Below are 27,855 nucleotides of genomic sequence, written 5' to 3' on the forward strand. Positions count from 1 at the left end.
CATCCAGAAGCGAGTTTACATCTGTCTTGATTCTCATTGAATTGTGACTGCTTGTTCAGGACAGGACCTCGGTTTAACATATCATTTGAAAGATAGCACCTCCAGCAGCACAGTACTCCCTCAGTAATGCAATGGAGTTTGAACCCATGATCTTCAGACTCTTGAGGCAAGATTATACCTAAGATGAACAATATATAATTTTGCAATGAAAATGTAAATATTTGCTGACTGCAATCATATGTTTATCATTTTTAGTATGTCTGCCATGATATACAAATAAATTAGAATTTTTATAGTTGCTCATTATTCCTTAATATATCTTTATTTCACTATAGTTCCCAATGAAGAGTAATTTAGTAATTGCTTGTGTTTTGTATTATCTTGCTTTGCAATGTTAGAAGCTGCTTTTTTCAATTCAATGTGACAAAGGATCAACCATACTGTCAATCTCTAAAGTTGCCCTGGATCATTATTGTCAAATGTTAGGTTTTTAAAAAACTGGAAAGCTGAAAGTTATGAGATAAAGCAGTGAATGTAGCACATGCTAGATCCAGAGAAAAGAGGAAGGTCGTGAAATTTATTTTCCTGTTTATTTTTTTAAATAAAAGGATTTTTAAAGTTTTTAATCATTTTAAATTTTATGTTCTACCATTTTGCATTATTTTCAAAGTTTCCTAATGTTTTCTTTTAAATGAAACATTTGACCAGGCTGTGTTTGATAATTCCTGTGCATTTGATGGAGTTTCTCTGGAACATCAGTGTCACCTGAAATGGCATCTATAGTCCAGAACTTGGTGGAACTGTGTGCTCTGCAACTTATGCTGTAAATTCCACTGTTTTGGTATCCAGTTGCAAACTTACTCCAAACTTTCCTGAAAAACTGAATTTGAGTAAGCCACAGCAAGCATTATGATGACTCGGACTTGAGAAGCAGTGCAGCCAATAGTTTATCCTATCTGCAGCAAAGCACCAGTTAAGGAGATCCATATCGGCAGTGAGTCATAGAATTCAGAATTCAAATCCTTTCACTACGTTGATCTTGATCACTTGCAGAAATTTGTTATGGACACACAAAGCTAGTATACTCAGTTTCAAGAACATACCAAGCTACAGATTTAGTTTTTTATCAGGTTTGGAGGATGACACCAGTAATTTAAGTTACCTAAAACGTCTCCTCCATAGTGAAATTGGACTTTGTTTTGCCTGTTTCTCAGGCATGAAACTAGGGCAGAAAAGTCCAATTTAGGGGGCTACGTCCTATGTTTGAAGGGCACCTGAAATATGTCTGATGACAAATTAGCTCTTATAATATTCAGGTGTCCCTGGCGGCCAACTTAAAAGGCATCAGGTTCTTTAATTATGCTAGGGAGGGAGTCTAGCCGACGTTTAACAATCCCTCTTTGAAATTGATCAGAAATATGCATTGGGCATCCTCCTCTCAATTTTTCCTGTTCTTTCTGTGAACTAAACAGCAGTACTTAAAACTGGAGGTTGGCAACATAAAGGTAAATTGTTTTTCCTTTTAGCCAGGAGGAGCAGGAGTGCACTACTGTGGACTGTTGCTGGCTCACATTCACCCCTTCCTGTTCAGCTCCTCCCCTTCTATGACCGACCTGAGGGTCACTCACGGCTTTGCAGCTAGCCCAAATTGATAGAGGAAACCAGCAAACTACCTCATGAGGCCCAAGCGGCACCCACAGCTCACATGATTTATTCAGATGGGGTCTCAAGGCACACTTTAAAATAAGGCTCAGGCCTTTGGCTTCTGGTACATGCTGACTGTTTTGAGCCCAAAATTGAACCTAACTGAATGTCTTGCCCACTCTCAGGACTGGATTTTATTCTCATCCCGACAGCAGGTTTCATGGCAGATGGGGAGGGGGCGGAGAATCGGGGCAGAATCTCCTGCCACGGAACCAGATGCCGGGATTCCCGAATTGTCCAAGGGGCAGGATAGGCCGACGACGACCTTCCCACCCAGAGGCCGATTAAGGGCCTCTAACCACCGTCGTTGGGATCTTACCAGCGGTAGAGGGGTGGGCCTCTGCCGCGTGGGGAGGATGCCTTAGAAAACTAGATGTCCTCCCTGTGGGCTTGGGTGGGCTGGTCCCTCCTTCATGGGTGGTTTGTGGCCCATGGATGACCACCCCCCCACCCCCCCAACTGGGAACAACTGTACTCCCCCCGGGGCCCCCTCCCCCTGGACCGAACGCCCACCCCCTCACCGGTGGCTTCCGGAATGGCATCAGGCGCTCACCTCAGCTATTTCTTCTCCGGAGTACCAGCGCTGGGCCTGCGTCCAAGGCCTCTGCAGTACTGGCAGTGGCCACTGCTCCCTATGGCGCTGCCGATACTACTGAGCTGCCAGCCCTGTGTCTGGCTGACAGTTTTTTGAGGCGGGATCCCCATCCCGTTAAAGTGTTCAAAGGGACGGGGATCATGTCTCTGAAAACCTGACCCCAAAAGATCAGAGGATTGCTCCAGGGTCTGAAAAAATGCAGCTGCGGGGTTCCCCCTGACCTTGCTGCCCAGCACTGGGAGCCCCGTCTGCTGCACAAAATCCAGCCCTCACTTACATCAGTGCCCTACTCCATGCACACAATACACACTGAACCTAATGTACCATTACAAAGGAGTGTTTTGATGGGTTTTAGCTGAATTAAAAATATGAAGAAAGAACAAAGACTTTATTTTACATCAGTTATTTTGAACTTATTGTCAGGCAAGCCCCCCACCTGCCAAGACGGAGGCACACATTATTTCACCACACGAACATTAAAACCTAAAATTGCAAGCCCCTGACTGGAAAGACATTTGCATAGTAACAGACAATGTTGGAACAAGGGACACAGGACCATGCCCTAACACATTCAACCAACAATGGACTTTTGGTTACCAGATGTTGAAGATGGGGGAGCTAGCATTCCAGCTTGACTGCTAAGATAGCAGAATCCACAAATACTGACATGGTCAGACCAGTGTTTAGTCATATGGCTAACTGGCTGTTTCAGAGTTTTGAACTGAGAGTTTTAAATTGGAGGAAACAATGTTTGAAGTCAGAAAGCACTTTTCTCCTGGACTGAAAACAACTCTCTCCTGTCTGCTCTCATCTCACTCTCACCAACTTCGGAAACCATTAAAGACATATGAACTCCAAGAGAGAAAAGTTTCCTACAGTGAACAGGGTTTAAGAAGAATACTGGCCCCAACAAAAAGTAAGAGCTGTCTACAATCAAGGACTCTACGGTGAGCTGGAAACACAGAAACAGTAACAAGAAACCCCCTTTTAGAAATAAAAACAAGAAATGCTGGAACCATTCAGCATCTGTGGAAAGAGAAGCAGAGTTAATGTTTCGGGTCAGTGATCCTTTTAGAGACTGCCTCAAACCTCCATTTTATTTTTCTTCTGCTCTTTTCTGTCCCTATTTGCATGTGTGTAACACATGTGCATGCTAGCATGGGTGCATCATATATCGTAGGCATTAACCATATTGGAGTTTAAGTTTAAGGTTTAATAAATTTCACTTTCCTCCTTTTAAACCGAAGAATGCCAGTTTATGCTCATTTCTTTGCCTTATAATTGGAAAGCTGTGAACACGGATTCACAAAGGGGAATCTCAAAACACAGTGTGTTTAAAAATAATATCTTGTCGCAATAAGACCAGGTGAGGACAGTAACAGACCCCTGGACACTTTTCGCACTTGATCATAACATTATTTAAATGCATTCATTCACCGGCACCATTATTTTTCATTCTAAGGGGCTGTGGTGAGGAAACTGATGTAAATTTAGGAAATTCGTGATTGTTGTTGACTTGATTGTGGGGTGGAGGGGCAGCGCTAATTTTGCACAATTTAGTCAAGGATATTGGTGCTATGCTCTGAAAGCTCCAGGAATTATGATATGGCGTGAAGAACTGCTTAACTCATTCAGCCCACATTTTCTGGTTGAAATTAACCCAATGCCATAAATATGCTATTCCAATTCTGGGAAGTGTTTTATTGATTTCCTATGAAGAATTATGCTACCAAGGCTTAATGTTTCTTCCTGATGGACGAATCGAGCATTCTGTGTGGGATACATTGGCATTTCACACTGAAGTGCATTAATATGTTCAGTTGCATGGTCATTTTTTAGAAACATAAATTGGGAGGTGTTTGCTATTGCTGATGCTGCAGTGATGTTTGCTATGCAAATGAATATCCTTTTACTTTCATGGTCTTGTCTTCAGCCCAGCCTGTATGGTGATAAGGAGGTGTCTGAACTTGGGAAAGTTAGTAACAGCTGGATGTTTCTGTGCAGTTTAGCTGCTAATAATGATATTTCCTGGCTCAGGCACCTTCACATCAGCTTGTTGAAATACTGAGTTGCATGTAAATGAATGGAACTATTTCAGGATACACACAAAATGGAACTGCTCTGGAGTGAGCAGGCAATGTTACCTTCCATGAGATGTGAAATGGCACCAAATATTGAATCATTTCCAGTCCCTTTAAAGCTTGAAGTATGTGGCTTTATTGGCATAGCTATTCGATTAGGCAAATGGTTGTGGCTATCATCCATCTCAATTAAAATATCAACATAATACTTTTGGAAAGAGTCCTGTCTCTGTAAAAGGTCATATTAGTTTCATGAAAATTAGGTATTTGAACAAATAGTACTGGAATAATGTTGGAATAACAGTTGAGAAAGGAAGGAACATTATTGTGATATATTAATATGCTACCTTTTGCCTCCATGAATACAGTTGTGCAGCTAGTATTTCTTTTCCTGTTATTGATTCAGTCAAGAATGTAGAATTTCCCATTCTGTCACATTTAGGGTTCATATAGAGTCCACAGAACATGGAACCAGTTCTGCACTATTAGGTGTTGATAATATCTGTGTTTGAACTCCCAGTTGGTCTCATTTCTTTAGGGTATTTAATGGGTTACTGTGATTGGATTTGGACTTGGCAAAACCACCATGATTTATGATTTTTATCACCAGATTGGAAAGAATTACCATTTTCAGGAAATGTTAAATGGTTAAACAAATTAGCTGTTCTAAGAACTTTGATAATGTATACGTTGAATGTTGTAGAGAGTTTGCATGGCTGTGCAACATCATTTAATTAACTGCATAGACAAACACCCGAAGGTTACAGTGTTTACCTTGGCCTAAGTAGAGCCTATTCTCCAGAGAGATTTGCTCCATCAATCTGGCTAACATTTTGCCAATACTAAGTACTGTTGAAATCTTCAGCAACAAAATTGAAATGCACATGGAGAGAGTAAGCGTCTGACCAGTACCTATGACCTAGGGGGTCCTGCAGCAGTCATGTGTTTGAATTCTATCAATGTACAACAGAAATAGTGTCTATGCAGAGTTCTATGGAACAGAAGAAATCGATCCAGAGAGATTACTTGCTATCAGTACAAGCGGAATTTTGGATGTTTATCTCTCAGATGGTCAATTCAGAGATTTTGTTGAATTGTCTGTGCTTGGCAGTAATTGTGGCATATTTTGGTTGCAGTAAGCGATACTGAAATACAGATAACATAAACACAGACCATTCAAACTATCTATAATGTAGAAATAGGAAAAGCAAGTATTAATCGATTTTGTTTTGCAATCTGATTTTAACGATACTAATTCTGTGCTAATTATCACATCAAACATTTGTAATTGAGGAAAGTCATTTCATGTGTGTAAAATAAAATATTTTTGCCAGCATTAAAAAACATAATACCTATCAGGAGTAGGAAAATGAGAGGAGGGGGAAGAACATAGGAGAGGAAGGGGTGAAAGGAAAGGAAATAGAACAGGAGGGAAGAGAGGAAGTGAATGGGGATGGGTGTTAAAGAGGGAGAGGATGGAAATAGAGTAGAGGGACAGGAGGAGGTGAGGGAGAGGAGGGGAAGTTGAGGGATGGGAATGGGGAAGTGAGACACAGGAATAGATTTAGAGAATAGGGTAGGGAGAGTGGCGATGAGAGTAAAGGGGTCGGGAACAGGAAAGGTGAAGACAATGGATAATGCGGTGGGGCAACAGGTAAGGAAGGGCAGCAAAGGCAAGGAAACTATTGGGTGAGGGCATTAAGTGGGGCTGGAAGTCAGTTGCTTTCACTGGTGGTGGGGGAATGGTTGGTTCTCTATGGAGACTGTGAACATTTCTCCAGAGGGAGATCGGGTGTCGTTTGGAGGAGGGGTGATGGATGCCAAGGGCAAGCGATTTTGGGGAGGTCAGCTTCAAGTGTGCCTTCGCTGGGATCTATAATCACAGGACTGTAGTTGACATTTTTCAGATGCTGAAGGTGCATTGATTTAAATAATTTAATTATTGAAATTACTTGCAGATCACATCATTAAACTATGCTTGTGAGTCACAGTACTCATTTGGTACTAATTCATTTGATAGTGTTAGTCTGGGTTAGTAACACAATAGAGGACTGATTCAGTGCCATGCAGTTGCGTCTAGTCTGAGGTGACGATTGAAAATTCTTTTCACTGCACTACCAGTATGTGTAACATATATTGCAGGTAACTGTGTACAGGAGGTTGAAATCAAGATTTTATAATTACCTTGTAATGGAATTTTGTAACTCACCAGATAATTTTAACATGTAATCGATAAAGGGATAGCGTATATTCCAGTTAAAGCTGGCAATAATGATCTTTATACCAGTCTCCAATCTGCCCCCACCCCGACAACTAATCAAAAAATCAGTATCTTGCTTGCTGCTTTGCAATGGCTTTTAATCCCCAGCACATAGAATTTATAATTCCCGTCCTCAAATCCAACAGCCCAAGGAAGCTGAATGATTAAGACTAATTTGTCATTGTGGTAGTGCTATTATTAACTCATTAAGAACTGTGGGAGCACATATCTATTAAAGTGAAAAAACTTAAGTTTTTAAAAATGATGCTGGCATTATAAAAATGTGTAGATTAATTTGATTTCATGTTGCTTTGCACTGTCACTTGTTTAGTTTCTGCAAATGTGATCTAATGAACATATATTTATTTTGAAAGTTTAATTCGAAATTCGGTGCCTAAATAACTTGGTCTGTAATTTTTTTTACAGTAGGTTGGAGTTAATCCAGCACTGGGACATATGGAGCATAATTCTGAATATCGAAAATGAGAATTCAGGGCAAGTGTATCAGACTTCATAAGTCTGTAAAGTCCTTGAAGTGCATAATTAACAAGAGCAGTCAGGGCAATACATGAATTAACATTTCAAATGATTAGTACTCGAAAAATGTGCAATCATCTAAAAGTTTAAAGAACTCACAAGATAAAAGGAGCAGCTGTAATGTAACTTTTGATAATCACGTTTATTTTCTTGAATTAGCATTTTTAAGGTACTACTTAAAGCCCTGTGCAGCAAATAGATATTTTACGTGGCATCTCAATACCTTTTGAATTTATTTACCATTCACTTTTATGTCGCCATAGCTATTAGAGGTGTGCGAAGGAAACCTGACCCAAGTCCGAATGCTGGACCCGGAAGCCCAACCCGAACCCGACACATGACGTCGGATCCCGTCGGGGTCAGGTCGGGTAGCAGGCCTTTACCCATGTATTAATGTAAAGGCATGGGTCGGGTCGGACTTCCGGGTCCGGAATTCGGGCTTGCGTCGGGTTTCCTTTGCATACCTCTATTAGCTATCAATTAGTTAGTCAAACTTTTTCCCTCATCCTTCAGTTTGAAAAACTGTGTGTTGCAAATTGTTGGAAGTGCGAGCTGATAACGGGATAGCTGGGATCTTAGTGAACAGCAGGATCAGTGGTCTATCTCCATAGCCAATGGGTTTAAAGGAAAGAGAAAGAAACAGAGTAATGACAAAAGGAAATAGGGTGAATTATTCAAATTAGGTACAGAAAGAGCAATAAAGAGAGGGAAAGAAAGATTGGATTGAGAGAGAAAAAATACACAAAGGAAAATTAAGAAAAAAGTTTTACGATCTCGATTATTAATGTACTATGTGCAGCAATGAGACTTCACAGTTTCAATTGCTCACTTTCTGGGCCGGAGCATTAAGTGACATTGCAGGAACATAAACCTTGTAATTAAAAGGGCCTTTATGCTATAAAGTACTAGCCCTAACTTTCTGTGGTGAGTCCAATTTGTTTTAACAGCTCTTCCACTCCCATTGTGGCAACTCAGTGTAGTACACGAACACTTTTATTAACTACTTGTTGGAGTTGGAGCACAATCATCTCATTAACTGTTGAATGCTTTTCATTATTCATGATTCTTGCTGCTTTCCTAATTGAAATGATTCATTATTGTGATTTGTTAGAAGTTTATCCTTCATTATAAATAAGTTGTGTGCCATTGATTTTACAAAATTTATTTTTGGATGAAGTGCGAGATGCATTTTGAAAACTCTAAATTGGACTTTTAGACATTAATAAATCTGCAGTTGGATACAGCAGTCAGAATTGGCAGTAAGTGTTTGCTGATTCCACATCCCATATGCATTGTGTAGACTTTAAATTACTCGAGAGTTCTGGAATTTATTATTATCTGAGCTTGGGTTGTCATAGGAATTGCTGGAAATTTCATTTACAAAGTTGCACATTGTTTTAAAGCACCCTTGAAAGAAACTCTCAAACACATACCTTAGTAGGGCTCACCTTACTGCAACTATGTTGGAAGAAAAAAACGGATCATTTATCTCTTTTAGGGAAGGAAATCTGCCATTCTTAGCTGGTCTGACCCATATGTGACCAGTCACACACTAACATGGTTGACCCTTAATTTTCCTCAGAAGTGACCTAGAAAGTCACTCAGTTGTCATTACGAAGAATAACGAGAAGTAAATCAGACATGATGCTCCACTGCACCACCAGACATTGAATTGGGGCATGATGAAGGCACACCCAGCCCAGCCAACCCTGCAAAGTCCTCCTCATTAACATCAGGGACCTGGTGCCAAAGTTGGGAGAGCTGCCTAAAAGATTAGTCCAGCAACAACCTGACATTGTCAGAAGCTAGCCAACATTCCAGATTCCTCCATCATCATCCCTGGGTATGCCCTGTCCAACCAGCATGCCAAATTCACCAGAGTGGTATACAGCAGGGAGTGACTCTTGGAGTCCTCAACATTATTTCTGGACCCATGAATTCTCAAGGCATGGAAATATCCTGTTGATGACCACCTACCCACCATCCCCACCTACACTGCCATATTTCGTTTGAACAATCAGTATTCCTTTATGTTGAACAATACTTGGAGGAACCACCAATTGTAGTAAGGAAATAGAGTTCTGCGTGCAGTACAGTTACAACTCTGGCATCTACCCAACAATGTAGAAAATTGTTCAGGTATCTCTTGTCCATAAGAGCAGTACAAATCCAATCTGGTCAATTATAGCCCTATCAGCCCAATGCCATTCATTAGTAAAGTGATGAGAGAAGGAATGAACTTGCATTTCGTGACCTCAGGGTGTCACAAAGCATTTTACAGCTAACAAAATACTTTAGAAGGTTGTCTTATTGTGGGGACCATAGCAGCCAATTTGAGCACAGCATGGTGCCACTAATAGTAATAAATTAAATGACCAAATCATCTCTTTTTAATTGTTGGTTGACTGATTATTGTTGACCAAGACTCCCCTTCTTCTCTTTAAATAGTGGGATTTTTTACTCCACCTCAGGGGCAAACGGGGCCTCAGTTTAATGGCTCATCCAAAAGAAATCACCTCCAATAGTGCAGCACTTCCCTCAATATTGCAGTGAAAAGGAATTTTCAACACTGCTAACAAAGTGTTATTTACTCATCAATGATCTGCTCACCAATGCTCAATTTGGGTTCGGCCAAGACAGCTTAGCTCCAGACCTCATTACAACCTTAGTCCAAATATAGACAGCAGCATTGAATTCCAGAGGTGTAGTGAGACTGGCTGCCCTTGGCAGCAAGGATCCCTAGAACCATAGAAAAATTACAGCACAGAAGGAGGCCATTCAGCCCATCGTGTCTGCGTGGCCAAAAAAACTAGTCGCCCAATCTAATCCCACCTTCCAGCACCTGGTCCATAGGCTTGCAGGTTACAGCACTTCAGGTGCATGTCCAGGTTGCTTTTCAAAGAGTTGAAGGTTTCTGCCTCCACCACCGTTCCTGGCAGTGAATTTCAGATACTCACCACCCTCTGGGTGAAAAAGTTTTTCCTCATGTCCCCTCTAATATTTCTACCAATCAGCTTAAATCTGTATCCCCTTGTCCACTTCTCCACCAGGGGAAACAGGTTCTTCCTGTCTACTCTATCTGGGCCCCTCATCATTTTGTACACCTCAATTAATCCCTTAATTGATCCCAGGTAAAAGTGAAGTCACTGGGGATTGGGGGAAAACTCCTGAGTGATACTTGGCACAAAAGAAGATGGTAATGGTTGTTGGTGGCCAACCATCTCAGGTCCAGGACATCGCTGCAGAAATTCCTCAGGGTAGTATCCTAGGCCCAACTGTCTTCAGCTGCTTCATCAATGACTTTCCCTCCATCATATGGTCAGAAGTGGGGCTGTTCGCTAATGATTCAGCTCTATTCAGAATTCCTCAGATATTAAAACATTACCACAACAACTTGGATTTGTATAGCGCCATTAACATAGTAAAATGTCCCAAGGTGCTTCACAGGAGTATTTTGAAACAAAATTTGACACCAAAAGCTTGGTCAAAGAGGTAGGCTGTAAGGCGTGTCCTAAAAGAGAAGGGAGGGTTAGAGAGGCAAAAAGGTTTGGGAAATGAATTCCAGAGTCTGGCCACCAATGTTGGGCAATTAAGATGCGGGATGCACAAGAGGCCCCAATTGGTGGAACACAGAGATCTCAAGAGTTGTACAGCTGAAGGAGGTTACAGAGATGGGGAAGGACGAGGTCATGGAGGGATTTGAAAACAAGAATGAGAATTTTAAAATTAAGGCATAGGCGGACCGAGCCAATGTGGGTCAGTGAGCATAGAAATGTTGGATGAGCGGGACTTTGTGCGAGCTAGGATACGGGCAACAGAGTTTTGGATGACCTCAACTTTATGGATGATGGCAGATGAGAGGCCGTCCAGGCTAGCATTGGAATAATCAAATCTAGTGATAACAATGGCATGGATGAGGGTTTCAGCTACAAATGGGCTGAGGCAGGGATGGAATCAGGCGATGTTATGGAGGTGAAGTAGGCGGTCTTAGTGTTGGCATGGATATGTGGTATTTTGGAGTCAATTACAACACCAATTTTGCGAACAGTTAGATGCAGCCTCAGACAACTTCTGGGGGAAAGAATGGAGTCAGTGGTTAGAGAATGGAGTTTGTGGTTGGGACCGAGATTGTGGCTTCAGTCTTCCCAATATTTAGTTGGAGGAAGTTTCTGCTCATCCAGTACTGAATGTTAGACAAGAAGTGTGACAAATCAGAGAGGTGGAAGGGTCGAGAGAGGTGGTGTTGAGGTGCCTGCCTAGTAAGCAACATTTGTTCCACACAAGTGCTGGGCAATGACCACCTGGAACCAAAATTCTTCCTAGCCACACCCCTTGACATTTAATTGCATTACCATCGCTGAGTCCCCCGCCATTGATCAGAAGCTCAACTGGGCCAAACACGTAAAATGCGTTGGCTACGAGAGCAGGTCAGAGACTTGGGACTGGATTTTATGGGCCCCCCTGAGGCGTGGTCAGAGGCTGGAGGACCTATAGAATCGCAATGGGGGGCGGGCCCTTCACTGCCCTGTCGCCAAGTGATTTTGCCGGGGGCGGGATAGGTTGATAATGGCTTTCTCGCCCAGAGGCCACTGGAGGCCCTAAGGTGGCCTGTAACAGCTACTTAAGGGCCTCTTCCCGCTGCCACGGGGATCTAACCAGCGGCGGGTGTGCCTCCACCACGTGGGGAGGGCACCTTGTAAAATGAGGTGCCCTCCCTGTGGACTTGGGGGGGTGGGGGGTGGGGTGGGGTGGGGTGTCCCTCCTTTGTGAACAATGTAGCCCATGGAGGAACCCGCCAGCAAAACCTCCACCTCCATGGAGCCCCCTCCCCCTGGACGTCACTCACGCTGTTCCCCCCCAATCGCCGTTGCCTTCCAGACTGGTCCCAGCAACCCCGGCTTGCTTACTTAAGGTCTGGGGTTCCAGCCTTGGGCCACGTTCCGAGGCCTCTGCAGTATTAGCAGTGGCCACCGCTAGCGGTGACATTGCCGATACTGCTGAGCTGCTGGCCCTGTGATTGGCCGGCATCTCTTGCAAGCGAGATCCCCATCTTTAAAGGGATGGGGATCCCAGCGTGGGATACTTAAGCAGTAAAATGACAGAGGATCGCTTTGGGCGCGGGCATGTTGTTGGGGGGGTGGGGGGCATGTAAAGGCCAAGATGGGGCTCCCTCTGCCTTTTTGGCCCGGTGCCAGAAGCCCCACGTCCTTCAGCACACAGACAGGGATTCAAGAAGGCTCACTTCCACCTTCTCAGGGTAACTAGGGATAGGCAATAAATACCAGCCCTGCCTGCAAAATTCAGCACCCCAGGAGTGATTTAAAAAATGTAGTGACTTTATGCAACTCTCTGCATTCTTAATGTAATGTTATTACTTTTTTTAAGCTTTCAAGCACCTAAATAACACCAAATGATTTTACCTCTTTTCCAGTGTTAAGAATGTCACATTTTCCAATTGCAGGAGTGAACTGACAATTAAGCCCTCAACCATGATGATCTGATGTGTTTTTCAGTGAGCTGTTCATGGTTTTACTGGGTTGTCACTAAGTCTCATCCAAATCAATGAAGTTACAACACAGAATCCGGTCCAGCAAATCTGTGCCAGTGCTTTGCTCCACTCTCCAACTCATTCCATGTACCCTTTAGTCTTCCTGTTGTTTTAAAAAAAAATTCCCAAAATCATGTTTAAAAGAATTGTGACGTTGCTTCAACAACACTTTGTGACAAAAAGTTCGACATTCTAATTACCCTTTTGTGTGAAGGGATATTTTCCAACCTCTCTTTCAATTCTTGAAATAATTAACATAAATTTATGCCATCTGTTGTGATCTCACCAAACAGTAGTAACAATCTATCACTATTTGCCTTCTGCTTTCCCAGTAATGCTCTATTTTTGGAACTGTTATTGTTTTGCATATTTTGTTCCCGTTAACTACGAAAGAGCAATATACGAGTGCAATCCACCATCAGTTTCAGCAAGACAGCCTACAAGAGGTAATCTCAAAAGGTTTTCTTGCCCAGCTGCACTAGAACTGCAGCTGGCACAATGCTTACCTCTGAGTTGTGCCCTGAATTTCATGTGGTGTTTAATCACCTCTTATTAAAGATTGGAGACCTACAGGATTCTACTTGTTTCTGTGGCAGAAAATGGTTAATAATGAAGGAAGAACAAAAGGAATAGTTTTCACATTTCACATCTTGGACAGCATAGATGCTGAAAACAGGTGCATCGGATTGAATTTTAACCTGGAGAGTTTTTGGGTGCGGGTGAGGGGTTAAAACTGGGAAAAATGTCAGCTTGTTGGAAAGCTGGCTGCAACCCCGCCGACTTGAGCATTTATCTTGCATGTGTGCAACTCCCTTGGGTGAGGCAGGTTGCCACTTAAGGTATATTAATCTCTCAATTAGAGCAATATTAACACACACTTCTAACTTTAATGTCGGATCCCTGGGTTTTCCAGGCTTCCTGAAACCCACAAGCGAAAGCAAGGCAAGTACACAGCGGGATTGAATACATTTCAAGGATTTATGCCAATAAATACTTAGTACTCACAGCTGCTTTCTTAAATCATCATGGGAAAGGGTTTGTTCACAGTTCCCAGTTTGCTGAAAAGTTACTTGCTGCACTTTGGAGGCTACTGTCTATATTTTGGAGGTTACTTAAAGCACTTTGGAGGCTTGCTTTATTACATCAGAATGGGTGCTGCTTGTGCTGTCGTAGATTGGACCTCAGATGAGGACTAAGATGACCAGCAACAGCACCTGCAGCAGCCTGCTTCTCACAGACATGTAGCTCCACAGCATAGAGGCAACAAGCGAGCAGTGCAGCACGCAGAAGGCACTACCAACAAAGCAGGGTCTCTTGGCAGAGGCTGAGTTTCCTTGACAGGTCTGAACACCAGTTTCTCGGGCTCAGGATGTCACGGGTGGTGGCAGACATCTGCCACCTCCGAGAAGAAGACCTGCTGGACATGGTGGGCACACACTAACAGTTGTTCCCAAAGTCACCACTGCCCTCAATGTTTTTCCTCCAGATCGTTCCAGGGCTCTGCCACAGACAAATCCAGGATCACCCAGTCAGTCGCCTGCAAATCCATAAGACAGGTGACTGATGCCTTGTTTGCCAGGGCTGGTGATTTGTCAGCTGCCCCTGCAATGTGTCCCCATTGAGGACATGAATTAACGGGGACCTCATTCATCAAACAACTTAAAAGGCCACTTGCATCCCAGCAGTCAAGAATGGACAAGGCAGGAAAGTGGTGAAAAGAATAACATTTACATGATGTAAATAAAGAACAGAAAATTTTCAAAGCAACATTTTTTTTGACAGTTTTATGCAACTAGAAAGCCTTACTTTTCTTTTCTGCTACTCCTATGTGGTGCAGCTGTGATTACACAGTATTCAGTACCACGCACAACTCCTCAGATAGTGAAACACTCGATGCCTGCATGCAGCAAGACCTGGACAACATTCAGGCTTGGGCTGATAAATGGTAAGTAACATTTATGCTGCACAAGTGCCAGGCAATAACCATCTTCAGTGACCTCCAGTTATGTGGATAGATTGGAGAAGTTGGGACTGTTTTCTTGGAGAAGAGAAAGTTGAGAGGAGATTTGATAGAGGTGTTCAAAATCAAGAGGGGTGTGAACAGGGTAGATGTGGAAAAACTGTTCCCATTGCTGGAGGGCACAGATTTAAGGTAATTGGCAAAAGAAGCAATAGCAACATGAGGAAAAAACTTTTCATGCGGACAGTGGTTAGAATCTGGAATGCACTGCCAGAGAGTGTGGTGGAGGTAGGTTCAATTGAGGCATTCAAGATGGAATTGGATTGTTATCTGAAAAATGTGCAGGGCTACAGGGAAAAGGCGGGGAAGTTGAACTGAGTAAATTGCTCTTTCGGAGAGCCAGCACAGACATGATGGGCGAAATGGCCTCCTTCTGTGCTGCAACAAATCTGTGATCTTCAACAAGAGAAAGTCTAGCTGCCTCCCCTTTACATTATTAGCATTATCATCCCCAAATCTCCTACCATGGACATCCTGGGGGTCACCATTGACCAGAAATTGGCCACATTAAGGGTTCCATAACAGAGCCCTGAAAACACAATTAGTTTTAAATGCGAAAGCAAAATATTGCAGATGCTGGAAATCTGAAATAAAAACACGAAATGCTGGAAATACTCAGCAGGTCTGGCAGCATCTGTGGAGAGCGAAGCAGAGTTACCATTTCAGGTCTGTGACCCTTCATCAGAACCCTTTTAAAAGTGAAACTTTTTAAAAAAGATGTAAGGTATGGAAACAATCTGTGCGCAAGTAAGTTTTTTGTAAAAAAAAGAAATCGCTCTCTAAATTAGCTGATATCAACCTAGGTTTGTGGGTGGGAAAAAAAAAGAAAGAACAAAGAAAATTACAGCACAGGAACAGGCCCTTCGGCCTTCCAAGCCTACGCCGATCCAGATCCTCTATCTAAACCTGTCGCCTATTTTCCAAGGGTCTGTATCTCTTTACTTCCTGCCCATTCATGTATCTGTCTAGATACATCTTAAAAGATGCTATCGTGCCCGCGTCTACCACTTCTGCTGGCAACGCGTTCCAGGCACCCACCACCCTCTGCGTAAAGAACTTTCCACGCATATCCCCCCTAAACTTTGAACTTGTATCCCCTAGTAATTGAATCCCCCACTCTGGGGAAAAAGCTTCTTGCTATCCAACCTGTCTATACCTCTCATGATTTTGTACACCTCAATCAGGTCCCCCCTCAACCTCCGTCTTTCTAATGAAAATAATCCTAATCTACTCAACCTCTTTCCATAGCTAGCGCCCTCCATACCAGGCAACATCCTGGTGAACCTCCTCTGCACCCTCTCCAAAGCATCCACATTCTTTTGGTAATGTGGCGACCAGAACTGCACGCAGTATTCCAAATGTGGCCGAACCAAAGTCCTATACAACTGTAACATGACCTGCCAACTCTTGTACTCAATACCCCGTCCGATGAAGGAAAGCATGCCGTATGCCTTCTTGACCACTCTATTTACCTGCGTTGCCACCTTCAGGGAACAATGGACCTGAACACCCAAATCTCTCTGTACATCAATTTTCCCCAGGACTTTTCCATTTACTGTATAGTTCACTCTTGAATTGGATCTTCCAAAATGCATCACCTCGCATTTGCCCTGATTGAACTCCATCTGCCATTTCTCTGCCCAACTCTCCAATCTATCTATATTCTGCTGTATTCTCTGACAGTCCCGTTCACTATCTGCTACTCCACCAATCTTAGTGTCGTCTGCAAACTTGCTAATCAGACCATCTATACTTTCCTCCAAATCATTTATGTATATCACAAACAACAGTGGTCCGAGCACGGATCCCTGTGGAACACCACTGGTTACACGTCTCCATTTTGAGAAACTCCCTTCCACTGCTACTCTCTGTCTCCTGTTGCCCAGCCAGTTCTTTATCCATCTAGCTAGTACACCTTGGACCCCATGCGCCTTCATATTCTCCATCAGCCTACCATGGGGAACCTTATCGAACGCCTTACTGAAGTCCATGTATATGACATCTACAGCCCTTCCCTCATCAATCAACTTTGTCACTTCCTCAAAGAATTCTATTAAGTTGGTAAGACATGACCTTCCCTGCACAAAACCATGTTGCCTATCACTGATAAGCCCATTTTCTTCCAAATGGGAATAGATCCTATCCCTCAGTATCTTCTCCAGCAGCTTCCCTACCACTGACGTCAGGCTCACCGGTCTATAATTACCTGGATTATCCCTGCTACCCTTCTTAAACAAGGGGACAACATTAGCAATTCTCCAGTCCTCCGGGACCTCACCCGTGTTTAAGGATGTTGCAAGATATCTGTTAAGGCCCCAGCTATTTCCTCTTTCGCTTCCCACAGTAACCTGGGATAGATCCCATCCGGACCTGGGGACTTGTCCACCTTAATGCCTTTTAGAATACCCAACGCTTCCTCCCTCCTTATGCCGACTTGACCGAGAGTAATCAAACATCTGTCCCTAACCTCAACATCCGTCATGTCCCTCTCCTCGGTGAATACCGATGCAAAGTACTCGTTTAGAATCTCACCCATTTTCTCTGACTCCACGCATAACTTTCCTCCTTTGTCCTTGAGTGGGCCAATCCTTTCTCTAGTTACCCTTGCTCCTTATATATGAATAAAAGGCTTTGGGATTTTCCTTAACCCTGTTTGCTAAAGATATTTCATGACCCCTTTTAGCCCTCTTAATTCCTCGTTTCAGATTGGTCCTACATTCCCGATATTCTGCCAAAGCTTCGTCTTTCTTCAGCCGCCTAGACCTTATGTATGCTTCCTTTTTCCTCTTAGCTAGTCTCACAATTTCACCTGTCATCCATGGTTCCCTAATCTTGCCATTTCTATCCCTCATTTTCACAGGAACATGTCTCTCCTGCACGCTAATCAACCTCTCTTTAAAAGCCGCCCACATATCACATGTGGATTACCTTCAAACAGCTGCTCCCAATCTACATTCCCCAGCTCCTGCCGAATTTTGGTATAGTTGGCCTTCCCCCAATTTAGCACTCTTCCTTTAGGACCACTCTCGTCTTTGTCCATGAGTATTCTAAAACTTACGGAATTGTGATCACTATTCCCAAAGTAGTCCCCTACTGAAACTTCAACCACCTGGCCGGGCTCATTCCCCAACGCCAGGTCCAGTATGGCCCCTTCCCGAGTTGTACTATTTACATACTGCTCTAGAAAACCCTCCTGGATGCTCCTTACAAATTCTGCTCCATCTCGATCTCTAACACTAAGTGAATCCCAGTCAATGTTGGGAAAATTAAAATCTCCTATCACCACCACCCTGTTGCTCCTACATCTTTCCATAATCCGTTTACATATTTGTACCTCTATCTCACGCTCGCTGTTGGGAGGCCTGTAGTACAGACCCAACATTGTTACCGCACCCTTCCTATTTCTGAGTTCTGCCCAAATTGCCTCACAGCTCGAGTCCTCCATGGTGCCTTCCTTCAGCACAGCTGTGATATCCAAAGTGGAAAGTGGAATTGAGGCAGAAGATCAGCCATGGTTGTATTGAATGGTGGAGCAGGCTTGAGGGGCCATGTAGTCTGCTCCTGATCATATATCTTATGTTCTCATGTAGGTGTAATTGCCGTCAGCATCCCAAGACCAGAGAAGGGGAAGAAGGAAACCAGCTGGGGTTTCCACTTCTTCCAGATGAGTCTTGGCTGTGATATTTTCCCCAATAACGAATAACCAATTGATACTCACTGTTTAAATTTGTATGTGAATCATGGCCCCTTGGGCAGAGTCAACATCAGAGAAATTGGGATGAGAAAATGTTGCATGTGATTGGTTTGGTGCAGTTGAAGGATTGCTTGCATCCCAGGCTCTAAGATCATTAATGAAGATACAATTTATTTTTTAGATGCTATCATATTTATCAAAGATGCTCACGTTTAAGCTGCTATCTCATTTAGGAAAAGCCAGATGGTGCAGCCAATTGTGAGCTTTTATGAGTGAAAACTGCAAAACTGTATCTATAGTTATGTTTTCATTGAACTTCTGGCCATTTGGATCACAAAACATGAGTTTAAAAGGAAAAACGAAATCTGCTCAATTGAATGCTGCCAGGGTGTGCATGAGTAGCATCAACACAAATGGATGTATAGATAATCAGTCTGTGCTGCACAGTCTAGTGTGACAGGTCATGTGCATTTTAATGTGCTTTGCTTATTTGTAAGATATTCATAGTGGTGAAGTTGTTTCACTGAGGCTAAGGAAGTTGCGAGGTAGCCTATTAGAATTCTCGGCTGTGGTTGTTTAGCTTGTGGTGCCAAATTCTAAGAATATGTTTAATGGTAATAATCACTTTTTTTTCAGAACTTTATTTAAATTCAAACTAACACTGCATGAATTGCAACACAACAACCTATCAATGATCATAGCATCTGAATGAACAGTTTGTAGAATTGGAGCCCTCTTGGTGATTAACTTGGCTGTTACATTGCATGTGCTGGTGAGTAATTACCAATATTTGTGTAATCAGCTAAGCAGGAGTATGCACTTCATGAGCTTTAATCTAACTACTTATACATGTTTGGAAATTTTAGATGCATTAAACAGGGTACAGTATTTGTCAAAGGAAGTGTAGTGCAGTACTGTACCTTAAACACCAGCGTTAAATTCATTATCACACCTGACAATTTTCCTGTACTTTTTCGGCTTGAGTGACAGCATCAATACCAAAATTAACACAATTAGCATTGGAGCAAATGTGAGAGACATGTGAAATAATGCAAGACTTAAAAGGTGAAAAAATTTCAAGCATAAACTGACAGATGAATCAGAGTAAAATTTAAGTCAGGTTAAGAATGGTCAGGAAAGTTAAAATAGAATATCAAATTAAGATTGCAGGGAATATACAGCACAACCTGAAAGGATTTCAAAAATATATTGATAGGAAGTTGATGATCTTGGAAACAGTAAAACCCCTGATTCCCAAGGGCAGCATGTTATCAAGTGGTCAAGGGACGGCAGGTGTCATAAATGACTTATTTGTATCAAGTGATCACAGAAGAAACCACAAGTTACTTACAAATGATAAAATTTCCAAAGAGGAAGAAAGAATTATTGAGAATGAGAAAAATAAGAAACAAGAAGACAAAGACAGACTGAGAGCACTAAAAGGATAAAAGGCAGTCACCATCGTTGAACTGCAAACAAAAAAATTTGAGTAAGTAGCTAATGTAATCAGCTGCATCTTGTCCTGCAGGTTTAGGAATTCTTCAGAAGCAGGATAGTGCTTGAAGATTGAAGACTACATAGAAACATAATTACTAGACAAAAAAATATAAGGTCCATCTAGTTCATTTTCTACCATCCTGGTAGTTGCATGATGTAATGATAATGGAGTTGTTGACTAATCATGGCAATCAATCTCTACCAATTAATCTGCAGGTGATCCAGACATGAGGTGAGGAAACTAACCTCCAGTGGTGGAAAGCTTTGTGAACCATAGGTCTAAAGTCACTTGTTCCTCCCAAGCATGCTGCACTTACCATATTGCATGTATCAAGTTACTTATATGCTGTATCCCAAAACATTACTTTCTGAAAGAAATCTATTAATTTGAACTTGAATGAAGCAATGCTATTTACTTTCACCAAGTGCTTCACAGATTTATCACTCATTCACTGAAAGAATGTTTCTGCAGATTAGTTTTGAATTTGAACCACTTCAAGTGCAGACAGTGTCCTCTAGTTGTATTGTTCTGGACAAGGTGAAATGGCTTGTCATGATCTACATTATCTCGTACCTTTAGAATCATAACAGGAGCAATCTTAACCCTTTTCAATCTTATCTTTTCCAAAGAGCATGTGCAATTTACATAATTGCTCCTGGTAATCCAATTCCTCCAATCCCTCTATCATTCTGTTTGCTCTCTTCTATATCCTTTCAATAGCTGCAATATCCTTTTTGGACAGTGGTAAACTAGAACTGTACATTCTAGGTAACGTTTCAGGTTGATGTCCCTTCATCAGAACAGGGCAAAGTTATAAATATAAAAGTGCCTAATTGAAATATGAGGTGCTGTTCCTCGAGCTTGTGTTGAGCTTCGTTGAAACAATTTCAATTCGGCACCTTACCGCCTTCTGGACTCAACATTGATTCAGCAATTTCAGACCGTGATCTCTGCCCCCATTTCGATTCATTTTTTCCTTTGCATGTTTATGCCTTGATCTTTTTTTCCCTCTTGCTTTTGCTTTTGGACGGCAGCTGTTCTTTATTCTGCTATTGACACCTCTTCTGGACACATCTTTTGTTTCTTTACTTGTCCCATTACTACTCCCTTTGACCCTGCTCCACCAACTCTTTTGTCATTTCGTGTCTTCCATCTTCCACCCTATCACCGACCTTCCCTTTTGTCCTTTTGCCACCATCGCCCATTTGACCTACTCAAAACCTATTCCATTTCTAACTTTTCCCAGTTCTCATGAAGGGTTATTCACTTGAAACGTTAACTCTGTTTCTCTTTCCACAGATTCTGCCAGACCTGCTGAGTATTTCTAGCATTTTCTTTTTTTAATTCAGATTTCCAACATGTGCAGTATTTTGCTTTTGTATCTGATTTGTATTGCTCGCTGCCATGGAGCATTGTTGCCACAATTTCAAATTATTGCCAAACAGAACTCTCTAATCTCGTTTTCCATGCATATTATTTTCTTTCCATTTAAGTAATAGTCTGTTCCTGGATTTATTGTCCCTACATGAAGCACTTTGCATTTTATCTGCATTGCATTTAATCTGCCACCTATCTGCCCAATTCCTCAGTTTAAGTGGACTCAGCTTTGGAGTGTACCATCTTAATTCGCTACGTATCATCTGCAATTTTTGGCCACCGTGCTTGTGACTCCTACTCCATATCATTTATGAAGTTATTAAACAGAAGAGGTCTCAAAACTGGCCCCTGTAGGACCCCCCTTGTAACATGCACTCAGGCTGGTTTCAACCCCTATATCACCACCTTCTGGGTTCTATTGGTTAGCACATTGCTTTCACAGTCGCTAAACTATCAGACTGCTTATCCAACATCCAGTTCTGAATGAGCATAAATATGCTCCAATTAAATATTGGGAAGACTGAAGCCATTGTTTTCGTCCCTGCTCCAAACTCTGTTCCCTAGCTACTGACTCCATCCCTCTCCTGGGCAACAGTCTGAGATCAAACCCGTCAGTTCGCAACCTTGGGGTCATATTTTATGTCTTAGTTCATCTGCTGCTGCAACCATTCGTTACCTCTAGGCTTGACTATTCCAATGCACTCCTGGCTGGTCTCCCATATTCTACCCTCTCTAAACTTGAGGTCACCAAATCTCTGCTGCCTTTGTCATAACTCGCACCAAGTTTTGTTCCCCTATCACCCCTATGCTCGCTGACCTAGATTGACTCTTGGTCAAGCAAGGTATTGATTTTAAAATTCTCATCCATGTTTTCAAATCTCTCCATGGCCTCGCCCCTCCCTATCTCTGTAATCTCCTCCTGCCCCACAATCCTCCAAGATATCTGCGCTCCTCTAATTCTGGCCTCTTGAGCATCCCCAATTTTAATCGCTCCACCATTGTTGGCCATGCCTTCAGTTGCCTCAGCAACCCAATACCTCTCTGCCTCTCTACCTCCCTTTCCTCCTTTAAGACACTCCATAAAACCTACCTCTGGCCAAGATTTTAGCCATCTGACCTAATATCGCCTTATGTGGCTCATTGTCATATTTTGTCTTATAATGCTCCTGTGAAGTGCCTTGGGACATTTTATTGTATTAAAGGCGCTATATAAACATAAGTTGTTGTTGCCTTCCACATTCTTGATTTTCAGTACCAGTCTTTCCAGAGCAGCTGTATAAAAGGCCTTACAAAGGGCTTAAAGGTGACAGTTGTCCTCTAATGTGATTGGAAGCAAATTGATGGCCAGGAAATGGGTTCCCATTGCGAAGTGGATGACGTGTCTTGAATTCATGCCTGAAGATGGAAGCCTGGGCCTTGTTTCCATAAAGCCTGTAGACATCATACTGCCATTCTGTTGCAACTCAACACTTGGGGGCTTCTTGGATATTGAGATAGGTGGGGGTTGGTGGGGCGGGGAGGTGCACAGGAGTGGGTGAGCATGGGCCACAGCGACAGGTGATATTGTTGAGGAACCAAAGAAATATTCCTGCTCCCTCTCGGTCTACATTGACATTAGTAAAAATAAAGAAATTTACCTGTTCTTTGGCCTCCTGCAGTCTCCGAAGAAACATTGGTGATGCCATGGTATGACTAGAAAACTGAGCAGAGTATGTACAGTGCATGTTCTGCTTAATTTCTGCCGAATTTGGCAGCGTGGTCCTAAAGCTAGCATTAGGCCCCTGATTGGCATATAGAGGGTCCTGATACCTGTTGGGGAAGGTGCATGGGGACTTTGAATCACCAAGTTTCCCCTAATGAGGCTGGAAAATGGAAGAAAACACTTTGAATATCAGATAAACCGCCTCATCAACAGAAAAATCTAAGAGCTCATTGAAATCAGCAGCTTATTGTGTAGCGTCAGTGAAAAAGTCAAATAAAATTGTCAGTTATCTTGTCAGAGGGATCAAATACCAATGTTAATAGTGAGCTTGAATGGAACACTGGTTCAACCTCAGCTGAAATACTGGAATGGTCTGGTCACTGTAGTCACCTTGTGGGACATGATGCCAGTGGAGAGGATACAGAATTGGGCTCTTAAATAGATATTGGGGAATTAGGCACCTGACCAGTGTTGGGGACATCAGAGGCAGTGGGGGCAATAGGAAGCATAAATTTTTTTTACTGGGTTATGGTTATGCGGTAGCAAGGTGTTTTTGAACTAATTATTCTACTCTGGGATACCTCACCAACCGGGAATGTAAATCACCAGGACTTACAACCCAGCTACTTATTTATTCCTAAGAAACATAATTTTTAAACTGGTTAACCGTTTGTGTGTGTGCATTAGGGTTAAGAGAAATAAGAAGTTATAAAGTCTTTTAGACATAAGTTTATCTCAATAGTGTTTAAGAGTTAGTTTATTAATAACAAGTTAATTTGTTGTTGTTTGAAGATACCTGGTTTGGTCTGTTTTATTCTGGGACGGTGGGGGGGGGGGGGGGGGGGGCGTGTTAATAAAGTGTTTAATTTGGCTAATTTCCAGTAGGTGGAAAAACTTTAATAATATGCTATGACCTATGGAGTAATGGGACTGAATTGACAGTGCATTGTTCTCACCTCGGTCATAACAATACAAAAATTGGCCGTGTACTCGATAGTGAAGAGGATAGCTGTAGACTCCAGAATTATATCAATTGTTTGGTTGAGTGGGCCGAAAAGTGGCAAATGGAATTCAATCCGGAGAAATGTGAGGTAATGCATTTGGGGAGAGCAAACAAAGCAAGGGAATACACAATAAACAGGAGGATATTGAGAGGGGTAGAGGAAGTGAGAAACCTTGGAGCGCAGGTCCACAGTTCCCTGAAGGTGGCAGGACAGGTAGATAAAGTGGTGAAGAAGGCATATGGAATGCTTTCCTTTATTGCCAAGGTATAGAATACAAAAGCAGGGATGTAACACTGGAACTGTATAAAATGCTGGTGAGGCCACAGTGTGAGTATTGTGTACAGTTCTGGTCACCATATTACAGGAAGGACATCATTGCTCTGGAGAGAGTACAGAGGAGATTGACAAGAATGTTGCCAGGGCTTGAAAATTGCAGCTATGAAGAAAGATTGGATAGGCTAGGGTTATTTTCCTTAGATCAGAGGAGGTTGAGGGGTGACTTAATTGAGGGGTACAAAATTATGAGGGGCCCAGATAGAGTAGACAGGAAGGAGCTGTTACCTCTAGCGGTGAGTCCAATTACCGGGGGCACAGATTTCAGATGATTGGTAGAAGGATTAGAGGGGACATGAGGAAAAACGTTTTCACCCAGAGGGTGGTGGGTGTCTGGAATTCGCTGTCCGGATTGGTGGTGGTGTCAGAAGCCCTTAACTTATTTAAAATGAACCTGGACCTGAAGTGCTTCAACCTGCAAAGCGACGACCAGGTGCTGGAAGGTGGGATTAGAATGGGCAGCTGGTGCAGACATGATGGGCTGAATCGCCTCTTTCTGTGCCATAGCTCTTCTGTGGTTTCTATGTTAGAGCAAAGTTTGTAGTGGGACATGTGTCAAGCAGCACCTCCTACAGCATTAAGACCTCAGTTTGGCAGAGAGTAATCAATGGGTGGCAGATCTGCTCTCCACACTTGTAAGCTCATCATTCAGCATTACAGCTACCACCCCCGGCACTGCCTCTCCTCTCCCGGCCTGCCCAAACCTGCCCTTTGTATTTCAGGTGAAAGCCAGTGAGGCATTTGTGGACTTCCATTGCACTCTGCACGCTCCTGAATACCACGCTACACAAGACAATTCTGGCAAGGGCTCCATATTTGGCTGGGATCCTTCCTGGTTATAGTGGTCTTTTTAAGATCATTTATATTTCTGCACTCTTCAGCCATTTAAACTTTATTTCATGGAAAATATTTGTAAGGCTTATTTAAATTTGTTTTATTTTACAATGTTAGCAAGAAAATTACTTGGCAATCTGCATTGTGTGAGTGTCACTGAATTAAGAATTAAAAGGGGAGTCCAGAGACACATGCAATATCTCTAATGGTGTCTGATGATTGTTAACAGCTCAACATTCAGGATATTGCATTTAGGTTTTGTGAAAAGCAGGCCAGTCTTTTCTTAGTTTCTACCTTTTCTTACCTCCTTCCTTTCAAACCAATAAATTGTAGGACTGCCAAGTTGCCAGGCATTTGGAAAAATTAATTTGCTTTTTAAAAAAAAATCTGAGGGTTATTATATTATCAGAAAAAGAACTTTTGGAAACTTCATGGTTGAAACCAAACATTCATTTGAATCTACTTTCTTGTATCCCTTATTATAAATTCTAAAGTTAACAGTACCACAAACAATCCAGGTCTGAAGAACCGTTTTCAAATTTAGATCCAGTCTATGCCTTTATTTTAAAAAGCAGCATAAAACTTAGAGCTGAACGTAAATTTGTTTTATTTGAAAGATTTCTCCATTCAAAAGATTTTATGATATACATAAAACTTCTTTGACACTTTTCTGACCCATTCCTGTGGAATTTCCTTCTCTAAAATAAACTAACAATATTTTACTCAGCAAAACCAACCAAAAAATTAAATTATCTCCTGTTATGAAAGCTTATTTTAAGTCCTGTATCCAGAAACCTGAAAGTGTGTCACACTAATTTAACCCTTTGAAGATTGTGTATCTTTTTCAGTCTGCAGAAACATTTAAGGACCTGTCATTATGTATTGTACCTTTAAAGGTTATTCTCTAAAATTCTAGGGTTTATTACAAACACATGTTCAGCACTGCTCAGAACATTTAATAACCATGGAATGCTATGAGTAGATTTAACAGCAATGTAATGTCCTCTGTTCAAGAATGAGAAGGATTGTGTGCAGCACGAACACTGCAGGGTTCTTTCCAAAGTACTTTAGAACACTTTTTTTGATTTGACACCTGCATATAACTGATCGTGATATTGAATGTGTTTGAATGAATGAATGAATAGAGGGAGCGAGGGCGAGGAGCGAGGGCGACGGAGCGAGGAGAGAGGGAGCCAGAGCGAGCGACAGAGAGAGCGACAGAGAGAGCGAGGCACAGAGAGAGAGAGACAGGGATGGGGGGAAAGGGAGAAAAGGGTATTTATCCAGTTGAGCAAGTAGGGGGAACGGGTGGAGGAAAAGACTATTTCTGCCTCAGCTGATACTGGGAAAAATGTTTGCCGTCATGGTTTATTAGGCCTGTGTTATGCAAACTTAAGACAGCAGCACATTCAATTATTTAGAATTGTAATTGTAACAGATGTTGGAAATCAGCAAACTCTCTTGTTTTAAGCATAAGTTCTGAATTGAAGCCTGGGACCTGAACATGGTCTGACTTTATTTTCCACAAAAAAAACCTGTAAAAAATATTAATAATAAAACCAGACTGAACACCTGGCATCGATTTAGGTACCGGGCACAACAAAGGCACATCAAGTCCAGTCAACCCTCCAAAGTCATCCTGACTAACATCTGGGGACGTTTTTGAAAATTGGGAGAGCTGTTCTACTGACTAGTTTAGCAAAAAGCTTGACCTAGTCATAGTCAGAGAATCATACCTTTCAGCCAATGTCCCAGACTCCTCCATCACCATCCCTGGATATGTCCTGTACCATTGGCAGGAGAGACCCACCAGAGGTGGCAGCACAGTGGTATACAGTCCCTCAGCTGATGAATCAGTACTCCTCCATGTTGAACATCACTTAGAAGAAGCACTGAAGGTAACAATGGCATATAATGTACTCTGTGTGGGAGATTTCAATGTCCATCACCGAATGGCTCGGTAGGACAACTACTGATCGAGCTGGCTGAGTCCTGAAGGACATAGCTGCTAGACTGGGCTTGCGGCAGGTGGTGAGGGAACCAACACGAGGCAAAAACCGACTTGACCTTGTCCTCACCAATCTACCCGTCGCAAATGCATCTATCTATGACAGTATTGGTAGGAATGACCACCACAAAGTCTTTGTGTCAACTAAATTCCATCTTCACGCTGAGGACAATGCTCCATCGTGTTGTATGGCACGACCACCATGCTAAATGGGATAGATTCAGAACAGATCTAGCATCTCAAAACTGAGCATCCATGAGGTACTGTAGGCCAGCAGCAACAGCATTATGTATTCAACCACAATCTTGTGGCCTGGCATATCCCTCACTCTACCATTATCAAGCCAGGGGATGAATGGTAGAGCCTGGTTCAATGAGGGGTGTAGAAAAGCATGCCCAGTGCAGCACCAGGCATACCAAAAATGAGGTGCCAACCTGGTTAAGCTACAACTCAGGACTACATGCATTCTAAACAATGGAAACAGCATGCTATAGACAAAACTAAGCACTCCCACAACCAACAGATCAGATCAAAGCTCTGCAGTCCTGCCACATTCAGTCATCAATGATGGAGGACAATTAAACAACTAACAGGAGGAGGAGGATCCATGAACATTTCCATCCTCAATGATGATGGAGCCTAGCATGCAAGTGCAAAAGG

At 42.4% G+C, this 27,855-nt stretch overlaps 1 protein-coding gene across 7 annotated transcripts in view; it reads left to right on the forward strand.

Moving 5' to 3' along the window:
• fhit (fragile histidine triad diadenosine triphosphatase) overlaps nt 1–27,855 on the forward strand; it is a 1,297,392-nt gene that overhangs the window by 245,925 nt on the left and 1,023,612 nt on the right. Inside the window, exon 4 of one of the 7 annotated variants that reach the window (XM_068051602.1) lies at nt 19,076–19,211. The exons of the other annotated variants lie outside the window; for them this stretch is intronic. The gene's annotated coding sequence lies outside the window, so the exon portion shown is untranslated. The remainder of the gene's footprint in view (nt 1–19,075; nt 19,212–27,855) is intronic. 7 annotated transcript variants of the gene reach the window in all.

The sequence above is a fragment of the Heterodontus francisci genome, chromosome 19 (genome assembly GCF_036365525.1).
Source record: "Heterodontus francisci isolate sHetFra1 chromosome 19, sHetFra1.hap1, whole genome shotgun sequence".
Classification (NCBI taxonomy): Eukaryota; Metazoa; Chordata; class Chondrichthyes; order Heterodontiformes; family Heterodontidae; genus Heterodontus; species Heterodontus francisci.